Below are 18,440 nucleotides of genomic sequence, written 5' to 3'. Positions count from 1 at the left end.
TACAGAGCATGACTGTGGATTAAAAAAATGTTGGAATTGAGCTGATAATACGAAGAATTGGTAAACGAAGATGAACGATGTTTCTGATGTCTACTTTGATTCTATAAAGAGAAGAAGAGAAGGAGTGATTGATGGATTTGACGGATGTGTGAAAATGGTGTAACGATGTAAGATGAACGATGAACGAGTGTTAGACTATGGTGTAGCAAGCCAATGGGATGCGAAGTCGTCACTGCCGTTTCTTTAATTTAAAAGCGATTTTCCAACATGGTTGAGTGCAAGCTCAACATATCACAGTGGGTCTCTGTAGCCACTGAAATAAAGTCTTGTCAATTAATATGATCTGTGTTTTTCGGACTACCAATTACGTCCCCTAGGTGCTGTTGCTCGAGTACTTGAGCAAAGTGCTTGTACATGGACCGGCATATCCATGTACAAAAATTGCGACCTGCGTGTAAGGAACACAAAGGGACAGTGGTGAGTTGTTTACTTGATACTCACCCAGTGGTTGAAAAAGTACCACCGTGAGATATGGCTCCACGCCAGGTACTTACATAAAGCACTTCAACTTCATGTCCCTTAGCTCAACCACAATACACAGGTATGCGACCCTTACGATCCTGACGGTTGGGATCAGCCTCAAAATCTAGCAAACGTTGGCATGGCCCAAACTAGCAGCCCAAATCTGTATATAAACTTATTATGGTGTCTATACATTCGGTAGGACTCTAAAAGGCAGCACAATGTAAAACCTTCAAACCATTCCTGAAAGCATGAAAAATATTAAATCTTATAGAGTTGCATTAATAAGCAACCAACTTGTCTGCATTTTCTACTATGGCACTGACCTTAACCAAAGCTATTACCGTCTTAGCGGAACCTCCTGAAGCTGCCCACAACAAAGGCTAACGACCATCTTTTTGCTGAACAATGAAAAATTCGTTGCGTTGGTCTGCTGAGAGCACGATAGAGGTCATATTCTCCATTGATAAGGTTTGTTTGGTATTGAAAATGATTAATATCGGGCTACGATTTCACAGCCTCCATAGAAGTGGTCCCCGGAATACAGTTTAAAAAGTCATAAAGATGTTAATTGGGCAGCAATCGTGATAAAATGTTGAACAAGTTATTTTTATGCACTAAGAAATTATACCGTGACGTATTTCGGATATCGGACCATAATTGACCCTACCTCCCATATAAGGTCTCCTACAGAAAGTAACTTTAAAGTTCATAACTGAATTAATAATAATAGTATTGTACCGAAATTCGACACACGTTTTATAAGAACATTACTCATTAAAGAATTTTATAAGGATAGGCTAATTAATAAGGATCGACACTTCCACTCATAACTGACTTATATATATAGCTATGTATATATTGATGAAATTCAAGTTCATAAGATCAAAAAATGTCTTTACTAAATATGATAAAGATGGGTTCGGAATTGACCTTACGCCCCATATATTCCAAAAATTACGTCATCAACCACATCTGGCTACAAGTATAGTGATGAAATTCAACATAAAGGAGTTTTATAGGATGCAAAGTATAACTATCAAATGTTATGAGGGTCGGTCCATAATTGATCCTACTCCTATATAAGGTCACCTTCGACAATTACTTCTACCTTATAACTCGTTTAATAATACCAGTATACTGTAAAATTCTTCATAAACAAGTTGAATAGGAACACAGCTGACACTGACAAAATTTTTGAGGATCGGTTCCTAATTGATCCCATTAATTCTTTATTGATTGTTCTGTAATTGAACCGAGCTGATAGTAAACGCTCTATTCCGAAAATCATAACAGTTATCCTATATTTGTTTCTTATAATAAAATTCAGCATATATGAAATAAATGAGAACCCATCTAAAATGAGAACCCTTCTAAAATTCATTAATTTATATAATTATAATTTTATGGTGGGTATATAAGATCCGGCGTATCCGAATGTAATACTTTTACTTGCTTAATTTGATTTTTTCCGGATTTTATTTATAAATCGTTTCCGTCCCTGCTTTCAGCTGTTGATTGAGCAAACTTTTCGAAAGCACGTCTGTTGGAATTATTAAAGATTTGGATCCCAAGGCTATCAGGAGTCTTAAAAAATTTATTTCAAAAGATCTATATCGAATCAGCTACCAAAACCGCTGACATGTCCCATGTTATTTTAAATTTATGAAAATTTTGACAAATACATATTTACTTATCAACATGACAAATATTAAATGAAACATTACAATGGCATTGTTGTAGCCGAAGTGTTATGCTAAAAAGATGAGTTAGCATGCTATTCATAAATTTCATTATTATATTTAATTTGAATATGGATTTAATACATACATACCTATTTACATATACATCTACCTACCACAAATAAAAACGCTATTATTTCGCCCAAGAATCTGTTGTAATTCATTCTAAATGAGATGTCATTGTCATTATGTATTCATTTACTTTTGATTTCATGTTTCAGTGCAGAGCCCACCTTTAGCTGGAGTTTTCTTTTATTTTCTCATCTGTTTTATGTGGCACAATAATAGAATATAATCGTTGGTGGCATATTACATTTTTCTTCTTCTTGTTGTTGTTGTTATCTTGTTGGTTCAGTGAATTGAGTTGCGTCAATATTAATAACAATTCTCCCGCACACACAAAAATCCACCAGCCATTAGGGGGAACATTTTCCTTGTGTTTTCTTATTTGGTCCAATGGAACAAAATAATTTACTTATTTTGGTTTAAGCACGTACACCTTTGTGAATATAAGAGAAAATTCTGCAGCACTAAACAACATCATCATCATTGGATTTTTTTTTTTTTTGAAATTTTCATTTTCAAAAGTTTTCCATGTTCGTCATCATTGTCAGCGTCATTTACATTTTCATAATAAACATTTATATTTAAAAAGTGGTTGGTTGATTCCTTGTTCTGTAGTTTTTCTTTTATTCGTTCGTTCTTATTGTTGTTTTTCTAATCTGTGTTTACAATGTAAATTTTTAAACTTTCATTGTTTTGTTGTTGATGTTGTTGTCCTTTTATTCCTTTTCTTATGCTGATTCTACTTAAAAACTTCCTTATGTTTAGTTATTTGGATACTCATGCACCTACATTGGGTACGAGTAGTATTTGTATTGTGTTGTGTTGTCAATGCTGTTGCTTTTGTTTATTTGCACTATGGGCTGGTACTGAGGAGAAAATGTATTAATACTCCCAAAGCTATGAAAGGGACTTACTGTTGCAATTCTCATATATTAATGTTGTGATAAAATTAAAATATTACATTAGTTACATAGATTTTATTTAGGCTCCAGTTCGATTCCTATTCATGGTCACAAAAATTTTTTTCTTTTTTTAAATGGTAATGTAAATTTTATTGCATTTTAAACATATCTTCTTAACACTTTCCTACCCATTGTGCAGCTACTGCTGCGAACTGTTATTACTTGCTTGGTGGCTGCAAGGTGAGATAAGATTAAAACGAAAATAAGTTTTTACAAGTTTCACTAAACTTTTTCTTTCTTGTTGTTTATTTCGTTTTTTTTAGTATATTTTTACTAAATAAGTTTTTATTTCATTTTACTTTTGTTTCGTTCAAATACATGACTCTAAGCTTTCGTTAAATATAAATGTACTTTTTCTGGCCACATTTTTTCTTGTTCTTACCACTTACTCACTGTGTTTTTAGCCATTTTTCTTTGCTTTATTATTGTTGTTTTAAAGCTGAAAGTCAACTTGTTGTGTTGTCTTGAATAATTTGCTTAAAAGTGTGCAGTCAAAATCTTATAAAGTATTCATAACCGATATCGAATTCTTAATCAGAACACAAATACAAGATGTAAGATGTTTTTGATAAAAGTGGAATGAACAATACATTAATAAGAAATACAAACTTGTGTTGATAAAGGATAAATTTTAATGTTATTTTAATTATATTTATAAAATTTTGAAGAATTTTTTTTCATTAACCTTTTATCTTTTGAAAAGATTATTCATTGAATTTAATAAGAATATTTATTTAAAGGTCGTGATCTCTGCAATAAGAGATTTTTTCCGTTCCCGCAATTGATTATGTGAGAATTTTATTTTTCTTTGAATTATAATGAAAATATTAAAATTTTTCATAAAAAACATTTAATTAATTGTCTTCAGCTTTTTAACGAAAAATTTGTTAGTTTTTCCATGTAAAGGCAATAAAAAACAATAAAAAACAGTTTTTCAGTGATATGATACCCTACACCAGTAATGAATATTAAATATGATTAATTTTCCGTTATAAAGCATTTATCATAAATATTACCTTGGTTTCGATTTATTTAAGCAATTTATTAAGACCAAATTTTCGGAAAAATATTTTATATGGAGGATAGGATCAAATATGGACCGATTCCGATAAAATTTGTTGGATAGATTTATAAAATATTTATTTGCGCTGAATTTCATCCGAATATTACTGTTTACAAGTGAATTATGAATATTAAAGTCATGTCATGTCAATTGCTAACAACAACAACGACGTTTAGTCCAAACGGGATCAGCTAGAGAGCTTAAATTATGCACAGATGTTTTTAGTTGATGACGATTATTTGGTATTGGAAATGGGCAATATTGGTCCCCGATTTCGCCTAGCCCCCATATAAGGTCCCTTCAGAAAATGACTTGAACGCTCATAACTGGCTAAAGGACGTATACATATATAGAGGTGAAATTAGGCATAATATGTTTTATAGGAACCAAAATCTCTTTGTAAAACTTTGTAAGGATTGGCCCATAATTGACCCTACCCGCCATATAAGGTCCCCCCGCTGTAATGCTCATAACTGCCTAAAAAGGATCTACAGCGGTAAGATTCGACATGAACATATTTTATAGGAACCTAAATCTCTTTGTCAAATTTTATAAGGATCGGTACATAATTAACCTTACCCCCCTTATAAGGTCCCCTTCAGAAAATTATTTTAACTCTCAGTATTGCCTTAAAAGTATGAGTACATCGATGACACTTCACGCAAATATGTTTCATATAAGCCAAAACCTCTTTACCAAATTTTATGAGGATTTTATAACCCTTACCCGCATCCCCCTTATGACTTTAACGCTCATTACTGTTTTAAAAATACGAGTAGAGCGATGAAATTCCACACAAATCTGTTTCATACAAGCCAAAATCTCTCATATTTTATGAGTATCGATAGAAAACAAAATCTCTCTGCCAAATTTTATGAGGATCGGTCCATAATTGACCCTACTCCCCATATGAGGTCCGTTTTAACAAATTACTTAAACGCTAACTGTCTTAAAAATACCAGTACCGCGAAGAAATTCGAGATAACTAAGTTTATTACAAGCCAAAATCTGTGTATCAAATCTTAAGAAGATCGGTTCAAAATTGATCCTATCGAAAATTACTTTAACGCTCATAACTGGCTTAATAATAGCAGTGTGTTGATGAAATTTATCGTAAACAAGTCTTATAGCAACAAAAATCTGGCTGATTCATCATCGCATAGCCCAAACGGCTAATCTTAGAAACATGAAATTTTGACAGTAGATGTTTTTTAGGATAAGTAGATCCACTAAGGATATGTGTATAGTTGGGGATAAAAAAGGGTAAAACTGTTTTTGTTGATTATCTTACATAATATTAGTGATACAAGAAAACTTTTAATTGCTTCTAATCTTAAAAAGAGCAGATGGGTGTCTGGTATTTTTTCGAAATTCGTACTTTTAAGGGGTGACAATGTGTAACTTTTTAACTAATAAACAAAATAACATTTTTGTAAATATTTTGAATATACCTCCCAAAATTAGGAGATACTTGTTTCGTACTCAGTCTTTTTTGGTGTAAAAGGGAGAAAATTGTATTTTTGGTACTTTTTTTTAGCGCATTAAGATTTTTCGATTTATTGAGTATTGTATTAAAACAAAATTTTTGCTATTTCACTGGGGAAAAAAAGTAACAAAAAGGGGAAAAAACTGGAAATTTAATTTTATTCAAACTTATTGAGCCAATTTTTATAAAATTTTAAAAAGTAGTTTATTTACTCACACAAAATAAGCTATTGGTATATATAGGACCAAATTCGAGTAAATTTTTTGGTACTTTTTGAAAGCACAATTTTTCAGGAACAAACGAATGCAGATTTGGATCGTTTGAGTTTTATTTGTGATATATATATTTAAATACGGAACATTTTGTAAACTTAATTCTCAAAAAAGTATATTTCTAAGCGAAAAGGGGAAACATTTTACTATTTTTATTAGTACTTTCCACTAAAGTAGAATTTATTCCACTTTTGGTACTTTTTCTATCTTCAAATGATACTCTGTATGTTTTATAATATGAATTCAAAACACATGATTATTAAACATACACGGTCCTCATTGAATACGATTCTTTAAGAGAGAACTTTTTAGTACTTTTTATCTCATAAATGGTACTTTTTGAATTTTCTAAAATATTCAACCTAGGAAGAATAGAAAAGTACTCTTTGGTACTTTTCTATTCTTCAAATGGTATCTTTTGGATTCTCTATAATGGTTAAACGAAACACATGACACACGGTCCTTATTTCATGAGAATTTTTACGATATTGAACATAGAAATATAAAATTTAAAATATATGAACCTTATTGAATGAGAATCTACTAAAAGGACTTTTGGTACTTTTTCATTCATCAAATTATACTTTTTGAATTGTATATAATATTGAACACAGAAACATAAAATTTTTTATTAAATGAGAATCTATAAGAGGTATTTTATAGTACTTTTTTCAAATAGTACTTTCGAATTTTTTCTATAATGTGGAAGCTAACGAATGAAACTAAAAATACAAGCTTCTTACTGAATGCGAATTTATTCACGTGATATTGAACGTAAAAACTGAAACATTAAAAAATGTTTAATCAATTTTAATTTTCTATAAAAGTAAACAAAATTTTGAAGCACCCAGGGTATGCTAGTATCAAATAAATGAGAACTCTTCCAAAATTTACTTTAATTTTATGGCATAAAATTTGATGATTGGCATGGCCGAATATAACACTATTACTTGTTGTTTTAACTTTACTATATTGGAGGGTATATAAGAAAGACACAGATTCTCCTCACTAATGAACTAGCCTATTGGTTTATTTTATTTTAGATTTACTCCCACTGTGTTTGTGCTAAATATTAGAACAAAAGTCTAATTTATTAAAATAAAGGTATTTCTCTAACTTAACTGCTCTCCGTCAGGGCAATACATTAAAAATTCAGAATCGATGCTGCAAAAATAATATATAAACCAAGTCATTAAATCTTAAAGAAACTTAAATCAATAGTAAATCTGATATTTTTTCTTTCTCAAAAAAAAAAAAAAGAGGTTTTTCACACACAACTACTAACTGACTTTTAGCAATTTTTTCCATTAAATGAAACTAGATGGAGCCGCAAATGTAACAGAAAAAAAAAACGATGGAAAAAATGGTATAATAAATTTTGAACTGTTGCCGCTTAAAAAAAAACTTATTTCTATATACATATTTACAAATGGAAAAAAGTACTTGAAACTATTTATATTGCAAATGCAACCAGCCAGCGAGCGTTTGTGGCAGGAGAAGCAACGTCAGCGGATGCAAAAGTAGATGTTAATTTATCATTTGCTGATGTTGTAAATTTTTAAACATTTTCTGTTTATTTCTATTTATTTAATATATGTATGTGTGTGTGTGTATATTGCGTTGGGCGCAGACTTTAGAAAAAAATAATAATAATCCACAACTTTGCAATAACTTTTTTATTTCATTTATTTTTACATTTTTTCTCTCTGCTGTAATAGTTGTATTTAGTTGTTTCATGTTGTTATTTCCTTTTTAACAGGATTTATTCATTTTTTTTTTTTTTTTTTGGATTTAATGCGAGCAAAACGCAGCTATTCCGGCAATACTAAAACAGCACTATTTATAATTATGATGATTATTATTATTTTATTGTGGTAGTAGTGATGGTGAAGCTGTTGGAAAAATGATGGTGTGTTCTTTCACCATCATTGTGTGGGTTAATAAGGATACATTTTGTAAAACTAAATATTTCAACATTCATCCAACCAATGTTAAAGTTATAGCAAATAAAAATGTTTTATACTTTTGGGGTTTTTATTGAAAAAATTGCATGGAAAATTATGTACAATAAACATCGATTCAAACCTGTGAATATTTTTGAAAATTTTCTTAACTAAATAATGTATTTTCCAAATTGTTTTCAAATTTTAAAGTTTAGCCTTTGAAATAAACATGATAATTTCAAAAAACGTTTAAAAAAATATAATGTGTGATATTTATAAAATTTTCAAAGTTTTGTTTTAATTGAACTTAGAAAAGATTCTTTCAAAAAATAAATTATTTTAGAAAAATAAAAACAGAACATTTTTTCTACAGCAAGGGAGCGAAAAAACGTTAAATATAGGAGAAATAATCGGAGATATAAAAGAAAAATATGCTAAAATAAATGTATGAATGTTTTATTTTCAGGTGATGTAAAAAATATATGAATTTTGCAATAGTTAGCATTATAATTAGGGTTTGAAATATGTATGAAAATAATAATAAAGAATACTTGAAATACGTTTGAATTTTTTTTTTAGTTTCAAGCTTACCTCTAGCCTCTTTTTAAATTTGAAATACATTTGAAAAATACGTTTGATTTCTAACTGCCTTTTTGTTTGAGAAGGCCATAATTTTCCATTTGAAAACAAAAATTTTCAAATTTGTTCTCAAAGGCTATGTATGAAATTTGAATAGGTTTTCAAATACATATTTACATCATTTCAAAGGTTTTTGTTTATTGGGATGTATGTGTGTATGTATGTGTGTTCCCTTATTAGTGAGGTTTATTTAGTGATTCGCTGAACTTTTAATCTCTTTAGATGATTTTCTCTTCCGTTTTATGTATATTAGAGTTTTTTGTGGAATTATCATAAAATGATTAACAAATTATTAATTCAATAAAAAAATATGTATGTGTGTTTGTATAAGTACAGTAGGGTAGCCTCAAAACAAAAGATGCGAAATCAAATTACTTCGAACCTAAAAAAAACAAAACTTTTTTTCGAAACTTTAAAAAAATTTCAAATATTTTTGACAAAATTTCATAAATGTCAATAAAAGCATTCTTTGATCCAAAAATTTTAACATTACTTTGAATTAAACATTAATTTTAATTGCAAAATACTTTTTGCTAAAACATTTTATAAAAGTTAAGTAGCAAACATTTAAAACAAAAATAAAATTATTTAATAATATACAAACAAACTGTATGCTGCTACTTCTTTATATCCTATTTTATAAAAAATCTCTGATTTTGTTTACTAGAGATTTTATGTTTGTTGTTGTTTACTTACATGGTAAATTTTGTATATTTTTTGTGGAATTTTAATTACAATTTACTAAAATTTGCAAAAAAAATTTCAAAAAAAGTACATAAAAATCCTAAGAGTAAAAAAATATTGCATACTTTAAGGGGAATATAAAATAACACAAGAATTTAAACACATACAACATAGTCAAACAATCACTTATATACATACACTTCCTTACATACATCAACAACACATAGCATTAAAGAAATTAATGTAAAAGTTAAAACACAGCAACAACAAAATTGCAAAAAGGCTACAGCAACTAAAACTACAACAACAACGTTAAGACCAATGTGGCTGATGTTTTATGCTGCTTAAACTTTTAAGTGTTTGTTTTAGTTTGATTTTGTTGTTGTTGTTGCTGTTACTAACTATTTCTTCAAATGCATTTGTATCAGTGTATTTATTTTTTCCTTTACTCTCTTATACATTTTTTATGATGTTGCTTGGCTGATGTGAACTAAAAACCCATAAAAAAACTAAGAAAGAAAATTCGTTCTGAATTTAAAGCAAAACAAAATACGCAGCAACTATAAGATGAACCACAAAATTCACCTAAAAATCTTTTTTTTTTTGGTTGTTCTACAGAAAGAGTTTAAAAATTTATAATAATTTTTTCACTTGTTTCACAACTTTTTCTTTACTTTCTGATTTCTGTTTTCTTTTCTCTATTAGTCCGAGGAGAGATGGGAATGAAAAAAATAAACAAATATTTTGTTTTCTTTTTCTTATGAAAACATGGATTTGTTTGCTATTTTGGAAAATTTGGCCAATTGGAAATTATGAATATTTGAAATTAGTATTGCAACTGTGTTTTCCAAACAAAGTTTTAATTTTTTGTATAAACTTAAAAAATTTAGCTTTCAGCTTGAAACTATTTAAAAGTTCAGTTGAAGTAAGCAAGAGAAAACAAAAGGGTGATGAGGCTAAATGTGTTATTTGATAAATTAGGGAATTAATTAGGCTAGCTGATATTTTGGCACATAGATCGCTGTCGATCCAAAATGTCCAGTGTCATAATGTCCATGGACGCTACGACAATTACAGAAGTGTCATAATGTCCATGAACATTGTGACACTTTTAAATCAAAAAAATATTGGAAAGTTTGAATTGAATTTAAGAAAGTGACAGACATACTTATCCCGAAAAGAAATGCTCCTAAATTTGGTGAAGTAACATTTTGGGTCTTTAAAAGTGTGCTGAGCAGGCGTATTCCTGGGCTAGTTAGTTAGTTAGTTAGTAATAGTTAGTTAGTTAGGTAGTGTAGTTGTAGTTAGTTAGTTAGTTAGTTAGTTAGTTAGTTAGTTAGTTGTTAGTTATTAGTTAGTTAGTTAAGTTAGGTTAGTTAGTTAGTTATAGTTAGTTCAGTTAGTTAGTAGGTTAGTTCGTTAGTTAGTTCGTTAGTATTAGTTCGTTAGTAGTTAGTTAGTTAGTTAGTTAGTAGTAGTTAGTTAGTAGTTAGTTAGTTGTAGTTAGTAGTTACGTTAGTTAGTTAGTTAGTGTTATTTAGTTGTAGTTAGTTAGTTAGTAGTTAGTAGTAGTTAGTTAGTTAGTTAGTAGTTAGTTAGTTAGTTAGTTTAGTTAGTTAGGTTAGTTAGTTAGTTAGTTAGTTAGTTAGTTAGTTAGTTAGTTAGTTAGTTAGTTAGTGTTAGTTAGTTAGTTAGTTAGTTAGTTAGTTAGTAGTTAGTTAGTTAGTTAGTTAGTTAGTAGTTAGTTAGTTAGTTAGTTAGTTAGTTAGTTAGTTAGTTAGTTAGGAGTTAGTTAGTTAGTAGTTAGTGTTAGTTAGTTAGTTAGTTAGTGTTAGTAGTTAGTTGTAGTAGTTAGTTAGTTAGTTAGTTAGTTAGTTAGTTAGTTAGTTAGTTAGTAGTTAGTTAGTTAGTTAGTTAGTTAGTAGTTAGTTAGTTAGTAGTTAGTTAGTTAGTTAGTAGTTAGTTAGTAGTTAGTAGTAGTAGTTAGTTAGTAGTAGTTAGTTAGTTAGTTAGTAGTAGTTAGTAGTTAGTTAGTAGTTAGTTAGTTAGTTAGTAGTTAGTAGTTAGTTAGTTAGTTAGTTAGTTAGTTAGTTAGGTAGTTTAGTTAGTAGTTAGTTAGTTAGTTAGTAGTTAGTTAGTTAGTAGTTAGTTAGTAGTTAGTTAGTTAGTTAGTTAGTTAGTTAGTTAGTTAGTTAGTTAGTAGTTAGTTAGTTAGTTAGTTAGTTAGTTAGTTAGTTAGTTAGTTAGTTAGTTAGTTAGTTAGTTAGTAGTTAGTTAGTTAGTTAGTTAGTTAGTTAGTTAGTAGTTAGTTAGTAGTAGTTGTTAGTTAGTTAGTTAGTTAGTTAGTTAGTTAGTTAGTTAGTTAGTTAGTTAGTAGTTAGTTAGTTAGTTAGTTAGTTAGAGTTAGTTAGTTAGTTAGTTAGTTAGTTAGTTAGTTAGTTAGTAGTTAGTTAGTTAGTTAGTAGTTAGTTAGTTAGTTAGTGTTAGTTAGTAGTTAGTTAGTTAGTTAGTTAGTTAGTTAGTTAGTTAGTTAGTTAGTTAGTTAGTTAGTTAGTTAGTTAGTTAGTTAGTTAGTTAGTTAGTTAGTTAGTTCGTTTAGTTCGTTCGTGGTTTTTAGGGTTTTGAGGACTTCTCCTAAAAATTGCTACAAATTTACTTTAAGCAATTTTTCAAATTATAGTTCTGTACCAAATTTGGCTCAATTCATGCTGCATTGTATGGAGGCAATCATTTTCAAGTTTAAAGTGTAGACTTCGTTAAATATAAGATTTTTCCAAATCATCTTATTTTTACAATATCATTATCATTATGTCATAAGGGAAATTGCTTCCAATACACATCCGAAACAAATTGGTTTTGGAAATACTCCTACAAATTCAGCAATTTCCCCAACAATCCGCCCTGTAATGGGTTAATGGCCTGACTAAAACTAATAATGTCACACATTAATTCAATTTATTGTTTAATTCCTCTGTTGAAGTGTCTACTTAACCCTAAAGGGGCGAAAAGGCATAAATTTCCTATAGGAGCATTAAAGTGACATAAAAAACAAAACAAATACCGAGTTTATTCTCAATTGTAGAAATATAAAATTTTCATTTGTGTTTGTTTGCAACAAGAATCATTGAAAAAAAAGAACTTTAAACTGTTTTAGTTAATTTTTTTTCGCACATGTTTGACCATAGTTTAGCAGTAAAGTGGCAAGGCAGTGACATTTTTATATAAATATGTACATACGTATGCATATACAAAAAAGTGTGCGTACCTATATATAAGTATGTATGTGTGTTTTCTTTTTTTATATTTTTCTACTTGATCGCAATACACTTTTCGCTTGTCACATTTGTGTCGTAAACAGGAAGAGCCCCAGCAGCAACACTTTTTTAACGACCAACAGCAGAGAGACGACCAAACATGAGCATTAAAAAAAAAAGAATAGAAAGAGAATGACAAAACACAACAGCAGCAACATTATGAACAATAGCTAGTACAATATAAATAGTAGTAATACAACAAAGTTTTAGCATGCTTAAAACGGAAGCGGAAATCAGGAACAAAATGTGCCAAGGACAGTTAGTTGCATAAATATTTGTAAAAATAGTATTTATTCTTTCTATGTGTATGTATGTTTATTTTTTATTTTCTCTTTATCTATGTACAAAAACTGTCTAATTTGTGAGTAAAACTAAAAAATAAAACATAAAATAATCTATGACAAAACACGAAAAAAGGACAAGATTAAATGAAATAAAATTCAAGTTTCACCCGCAAAAGCACAGTTGGAAAATTTTTTTTTGATATTAACAAAAATTTTGCTCTACTAAAGAAATATTTATGTCGAAAAAAATATTCATTTATATCACTTATTTATCACAAGTTAAAAATATAGCGTGTGGTATGCTCTGGCAAAAGGAATTACTAATCTAGATGTCAATAGATATAGGATGGTTATGGTGGAACTGCAAATGAATAGCAACGTAAACAGTAAACAGATTTTTCGTAAATAAAATCATAATAACATTGGAATAGTTTTTGTTTTTACTCGTGAGAAAATAAAATTCTAAAATGGCTGAGCAGTGTCTCTAATATATTGTATCTAGTACCTCAAGTTTAACTATAAACATTAGTTCCAATTCCAATTCATAATTTCCATTCAATACCAATTTAACACAGTTTTTCTCCGTCACCTTAAAAATTCATACAATATTCCTTTCCGAAGGTAGTGTATTAAGCCAATCGTTTAAAGCCATCTTTTTGGCAGTTTGTAACAGTTTTATTCTTACAGATTTATCTCACACAATATAGAAACCTCATAAAAAATAGAAATTTATAAAAACCAACACAAAAACACCAACCCATACATAAATAAAAAAGTTACAAAGAAGAACTGCAAAGCAACATGGCTGCAATCAAAGTGAGCGGAAGTGAGATTGTAAAGTTGTTTGTTAAGTTGTCAGTTCTGTGCTAGTGAAGCGACAATACAAAAGTCCTGCTTGTTCAAAAAAAAAAAAAAAAAAAAATTGTGACCCTGCACAGTCAAGTATTGAAAGTAAAACATGTAAAAAAAAGAAAAACTTAAAAACAAGCCAAAAACTTTAAGTTGAGAAAAAAAAAAAAAGAAACGAACAACCAAATAACAAAAAGGAAACAGCGAGTTCACCCTGACCATGTTTTAGCCAGCGCGTTTGTCTTTTTAAATTTGCATTTATGGCCAAAATTTTTTTAGCAAACAAGTTAAACAAACTTGTTGTCAAGTTAGTGGAAGAGAAAAAAAGCGTGAAAAGGTTTAGAAATATTAATATTTTTTTTAAAGGTCAAAAGCTTTTAAAAATTTTATTTTTTTGCACTCTTAATCTATGAAAAGCATCATTATGAATGATACTTGATCGTATTTCCACTTGTTGACATTTTGCATTTTGACTTATGGCAGCCATTGGCTTAACAAAAAAAAAAAAAAATAAAATATAAAAATGTTTTCTTTTTTAGTTTATAAATCCATTTTTGTAAAATTGACCATCTCATCTTAGTAAAAGGGTCGTTAATACACAAAATTGGCTTAATATTTATTTACAAAAGTTTGTTTTCTATAGACTAGACAAAAATAAATAAATTTTATTAATATTACCTAAGATACATTTTATATAATAAATAAAGAATTTTTTAATTGAATTTAAAATTATTAATTTAGTAATATTTCAAAAAATCCATTAATATATATAAAATAATATATACATTATTATAACATATGTTATAATAATGTATGTTTTTGATTAAAATTTATAGATTTAATTTTATTTTATATAGTAATGGCCTTATTCATAATAACTAACTAACTAAACTAACTACTAACTAACGAGCTGCTACCCAGCAAAAATTTGGTAAGGACTTGCAATTGTTACCACTTACCTAACATACTTTGCAATGACTACTACATATCGCTCTGATTACATAGAAGAGCTTTTATAACATCATATTAATAATGTGTTATATAAAAACCTTCTATTTCATTAGTCAGCTTCTGCTTGAAGACATAGATGCTGTAAACGTTTTTTCACATGATTTACATTGACTGATTTTTCTAATTACTTGTAAGCGATTGTGGTAAGTACTTGACATCACAATGTTAAAATAATTACTTAAAATGCTATTGTGTAAGTAAATTTTTTGATATGAACAATTTTAACCCCTTACATGGTAATGAACGTTTTCGCTGGGTATCTTTCTCTTATGGTAATTCATTCAACAAAACGCTAGCAGAAAAATAGTTAGCAGCTGGTTTTTCATTATGAATAAGGCCGTAAAACACATAATCATGCCAATTAGTAGTCGATAGACAACAGTCAAAAAGCAGATTAATCGAAGGTTCAGTTTATGGACTAATCAATAGACCAGTTTGTACACTAGTCTACAGAGCAGTCTATATAATAGGCTACTGACTAGTGTTTAAACTAGTACATTGACAAGTTCGGAGACCAATTCATAGACTAATCAATAGTCTAGTCCACAGGATTAGATTACCCCAAAGACTAGTAGTACTCTTGTCCATAGTCAAATCAGTTGACTTGTTCGTCGAGTTGTCAATAGACCAGTCTATTGACCAGTCTGTAGACTAGTACATAGCCCAGTACATAGTCTAGTCAATAGTTGACCAGTCAATAGGACAGTCTTTAGTCAATTAACCAGTTTATATACTAGTCAATAGATTAGTCTATAGTCAATTGACCAATCAATAGATCTGTCTATAGATTAGTCAATAGACCAGTTTAGTCTAGTCAATAGACATGTCTACAGGCTAGTCAATAGACCTGTCTATAAACCAGTCAATTAACTAGTTTATATACTAGTCAATAGACAAGTCTTTGGACCAGTCAATGGACCATTCTATGGACCAGTCTATAGACTAGTCAATAGACCTGTCAATATCCCAGTCTTTAGTCAAATAAACAGTTTATATACTAATCAATAGACCAGTCTATAGACTAGACTATAGACCAGTTTTTAGTCAATTAAAAAGTTTATATACTAGTCTATAGACTAGTCAATAGATCATTCCTTAGACTAGTCAATAGACCAGTCTATAGAATAGTCAATAGACGAGTCAATAGATTAGTCAATGGACTATTCAATAGACCAGTCTATAGACTAGACAATAGACCAGCCCTTAGTCAATTAACCAGCTTATATACTAGTCTACAGAATAGTCAATAGATCAGTCCATAGACTAGTAAATAGACCAGTCTATAGACCAGTCAATGGACCAGTCTATAGAATAGTCAATAGATCAGCCTATAGACTAGTCAATACACATGGTTATATACTAGTCAATAGACCAGTCTACAATCAATTGACCAATCAAAAGATTAGTCTTTAGACTAGGCAATAGACCAGCATTTAGTCAATTAAAAATTTTATATACTAGTCAATAGTCCAGTCTATAGAATAGTCAATAGACGAGCCAATATTCCAGTCTGTAGACTAGACAATAGTCAATTAACCAGTTTATATACTAGTCTATAGACTTGTAAATAAATCAGTATATAGACCAGTCCATAGATCAGTCTATACAGTAGTCAATAGACCATTCTATAGAATAGTCAATAGACCAGTCTTTCTTCAATTAACCAGTTTATATACTAGTCAATAGAACAGTCTATAGACAATTGACCAGTCAAAAGACCAGTCTATAGACTATTCAATAGATCAGTCTATGGACTAGTCAATAGACCAGTCTGTACTCAATTGACCAGTCTATTGTCCAGTCTATTGACCAGTCTATAGTCAATTTACCAGTCAATAGACTAGTGAATAGACTAGTCTATGGACTATTTCACAGACCAGTCTATAAACTAGTCAATAGACTAGTCTATAAAGTAGTCTATAGACTAGTCCATCGAATACACAATACACTAGATTTATTAGGCATATTAGGTATATCGACTAGTCAGTAGACATGAAGTCCAAAAAAAGATTCCATAGACAAATCAATAGATTCCATTGTAGAGTTATCAATCATTAGACTTATCCATTGACTATTCATTAGACTTGTCCATCGACCAATCGATAATTCATAGAAAGACTAGGCGAGTCAATAGACTATTCCGAATTATTCGAATTTTTCATCAAAATTTTAATTTTTACCCAAAATTCCAATTTTTACTAAAAATAAAAATATTGCTGGCATGTTTTAATTTAATATAATGGTTTACTAAAAATTATGAAATTTTTTGAGATCTGTGTTTGTTTTAATTATCTAAAAAAAAAAAAATAATTTTCTTAAATATATTTATTTTTGTTTAAACAACACATACACACATGTATACATTAAAATTTTTTTTCAATATTTCGTTTTTTTGTGCTATATTTTCCATCTGTTCGCTCATCTCCGTTCTTTGTATAAATTTACATACAATGATTCAATAATTCGTTTGCTTTTGTCTACGAATGTCAACACCAATTCAACAATGGAATTGTAAATGAAATGGTAAAATGTTTGCATGTCTGTATTGTGTGTGTGTGTGTGTCTGTGTATTTACTATATCCCAGTGTCTTTGTATTATAAAATATACAAATATTCACCCACACTCACAGCAGTGGTTGCAAGTAAAACTGGATAGGGAGTAAAAAAAGGAAAAATTTTATGAAATAAAAATATAAAAAATATATAAAATGTCATTTCTCAGCATGTCATAACTTATAATAAGCGATTACTTGCTGCCAAACTCACGCATAACCAAACATATGCACGTAGAGACATCGAACCATGTTTGCTTTTGCCTTTCGAGGATTTGTTTGTTTGTTTGCTTTTATATCTCTTATTTTTTCTGTATTTTAGTATTGGTGTCAACTTTGTCGGTAAATTTTCCTTTTTTTTTCTTTAGCAAGTAATACACATACACTCTTGTATGGCAAGCCAAAATCGCTATCAGTGTGACAGAGTTTGTGTGTTTGGGGGACCGTGAGAATACATTTAAAATATTTATGAAAAAAAGGGGTAACACACAAAAAGTTTCTTGCCATTTCCTTAATATTTTTATTTATGGTTGAATTTCTGTATAGGAAATCTCAAAGAACATAAGTTTTCCTATCACATATAAATATATAACTATGCAATATTAAGGCGATTTTTCTTGTTTTGTTTCAAAATTTAAATGGGTTTTCTTTCCAAGATTAACACTTACAAATATTGAACAAATCGAATGTTTCTCTAATAAAACATTTTCAAACTTTTAGAGTTTCCAAACTGAAACTAAACGTTTATAGTTTGATTTCTGAAATGAAGTCCACCTTAATGTAACATTTTAGAGGAAGTAAGATTTATATGATTAGGGAAATGAAAAGAATTTGAGAAATTATTGATCAGAGAATTAAACTCTAAGAAATAAAAATTTGTTGTTTTTTGGTTTTTCACTTTTTAAGAAAATCATTGATAAATAATTTTGTGGCTTTGGTAGCTATAATACTAGAGTCGAGGATTTTTAAAAAAGTTCTCTATTAGTTTGTTTAAATTTTTCTTATTTCTATTTTCTTCTACTGCACTAAAAAAGGACAGAAATGACTCCTT

At 29.2% G+C, this 18,440-nt stretch overlaps 1 protein-coding gene across 1 annotated transcript in view; it reads left to right on the top strand.

Annotated features, from left to right (window-relative positions):
- LOC119607169 (inversin) overlaps positions 1-18,440 on the top strand; it is a 64,388-nt gene that overhangs the window by 36,721 nt on the left and 9,227 nt on the right. The gene's annotated exons all lie outside the window — the stretch shown is intronic.

This window comes from Lucilia sericata, unplaced genomic scaffold, assembly GCF_015586225.1.
Source record: "Lucilia sericata isolate MDLA Ls3-8-SP2 unplaced genomic scaffold, ASM1558622v1 Contig000666F_arrow, whole genome shotgun sequence".
NCBI classification, from domain to species: domain Eukaryota; kingdom Metazoa; phylum Arthropoda; class Insecta; order Diptera; family Calliphoridae; genus Lucilia; species Lucilia sericata.
This window is presented reverse-complemented; position numbering and strand designations above follow the sequence as displayed.